Source organism: Sinocyclocheilus rhinocerous, unplaced genomic scaffold (assembly GCF_001515625.1).
Source record: "Sinocyclocheilus rhinocerous isolate Xijiao unplaced genomic scaffold, SAMN03320098_v1.1 scaffold478, whole genome shotgun sequence".
Lineage (NCBI taxonomy): Eukaryota > Metazoa > Chordata > Actinopteri > Cypriniformes > Cyprinidae > Sinocyclocheilus > Sinocyclocheilus rhinocerous.
This window is the reverse complement of record NW_015651483.1, coordinates 80,446-82,675: the sequence shown is the minus strand read 5'-3', so window position 1 is coordinate 82,675 and position 2,230 is coordinate 80,446. Positions and strand designations below refer to the sequence as shown.

The 2,230-nt window shown below is 43.0% G+C and overlaps 1 protein-coding gene across 1 annotated transcript in view; it reads right to left on the bottom strand.

The window, feature by feature from the left end:
• The window catches only part of LOC107712852 (forkhead box protein N3-like), a 50,605-nt gene that overhangs the window by 8,911 nt on the left and 39,464 nt on the right, over nt 1–2,230 (bottom strand). The window lies entirely within an intron of this gene.

Below are 2,230 nucleotides of genomic sequence, written 5' to 3'. Positions count from 1 at the left end.
TGAACATTTGGGCTGTGTTATGCAAATCTTCCCACATCGTGATGTAGATATGTGGGGGCGTGTTAGAACGAGCCGTTTTAGGTAGGTGTGGCTGACTCTTAACTTTTATAAAGAATATCTCTTTGGATTTGAGACTTTAGTCTTTGAAACTTTACAGATCTTCTTTATGCACCAAGAGCTTGTAACACTCCAAAGAGAAAGGAAAAATTGAAAATCGCATCATATGACCCCTTTAAACAATCGATGCATGGGTTTAATCAGGGGTTCAAGTGCATAGCGCTGAAACCCTATTGTAATTGTTAGAATGGCCAAGGATCAGCAATCTTCAAAGTGGAACTGTTCGGGCAAACCAAACTGTAAGTCATAGAGACTTTAAACTTGAAGGGACGGTAGTACTCACACCATCTACAACGTAACCAAGGCTCACCCCAATCGGCCTGACAGGGGCGCTATAGCGGTCAAAAGTATGAAATCTCTCCTAACCCCTAAACCGTTAATCACAGGATCAAGTGTCTTATTGTTGGAATCCTTGGCTCATGCCGGACAAAATGCGAAATTTTCAGGTATTTTGGATTTTTTGAGAACCTTACTTTTGGGAACTAATCCTAGAATTTTCGCCCGATCGGAACCAAACCAGAGCAGAAAGATTCTCCAGAGAGTGAATATCAATAATTATCAAAAAAAAAAAAAACAGCTGAACTTTCAACTCACCATCGCAAAGGGACGCCAAAATGTTCGAAAGGGACTTTGGCTGCTTTTACTAAAATGCTTATAACTGTTGAACGGAATGAGATATCTTCATCAGACTCAGAACACATATGTATGAGCTGAATCTGAGGTCACATTAAAAAAATTGTGGAGCTTGGCACTTGGTGGCACTATAAGAGGGAAAAAACAAAAATAGCTATAACTGCTTTTATGAAATAAACCATCTAAACTAGCTTGGACCATGTAACACTATTTAAGCTATCATATTTCCACAATGTAAAAAAAAAATCCATCCTATTTCAACTGAAACACTTTACTTCACTCAACTTATTTTGATGAGTTAAAGTAATGTAAAAGCATAAGCTGCCATAACTTTTTTTACAGCAACAGAGAATAAATTTGGAGTATCAGGTTTAATGGATGGATGGGGCATTTATATAGCGATTTACAATCATATGAGGGGATCTCTCCTCAACCACCACTAGTGTGCAGCATTCACTTGGATGATGCGACGGTAGCCACAGCACAACGGCGCCAGTGCGCTCACCACACACCAGCTACAGGTGGAGAGGAGAGAGAGTCATAGAGCCAATCAAGTGGATGGGGATTATTAGGAGGCCATGATTGACAAGGGCCAGTGGAGGGAATTTGGCCAGGACACCGGGGATACACCCCAACTCTTTACAAGAAGTGCCATTGGATTTTCAATGACCACAGAGAGTCAGGACCTCGGTTTAACATCTCTTCCGAACGATGGTGCTTTTTACAATATAGTGTCACCATCACTATACTGGGGCGTTAGAAGCCACACAGACCACAGGATGAGCACTCCCTGCTGGTCTCACTAACACCTCTTCCAGCAGCAACTTATGGCGCTTTTCCACTGCGTGGTACGACTCGACTCGGCACGGCTCAGCTCGGTTTGCATTTCCACTGCAGTTTAGTGCCGCTTTAGAGTGGGCGGGATTATTCACATGTCGTTATAGTTGCGCCGCCTCTATTGCCGCGACTCCTGAAAAACTTTTTCATTCCGCGTCGCCCCATCAAGCTCTCGCTGGATCCGCTCCTCTGCTATCAACGAGAGGAACGTCTGTTCTTCCTCAACAGACCACGAAACAGCCATTTTTTGGTTGTTAAAGAAAGGGTAACGGTACGGTTCACTTGGAACCTCAACCGAGGTGGTACTGAAAAAAGTACCAGGCACTGTACCCAGTGGAAAATCCCCCAAAAGTGAACCGTACCGGGCCGTACCATGCAGTGGAAAAGTGCCACTAGTTTTCCCAAGAGGTCTCCCATCCAGGTACTAACTAGGCTCAACCTTGTTCACTTGTTTGCCTCTAAGAGTCTACAATTGATGAAAAAAGCCACTTGCAAAATGAAAGCAAAAAAGCTTTGTTTGTGTAAACAGAACAACTATAATGGACTGTACAACTGTTTACACAGTAACTGACTTTCATTTCCCAAAAGAGAACTAAAGACCACAAACTACTGAGAGCAGCTCCTTCATCCCACAAGAGGAAGT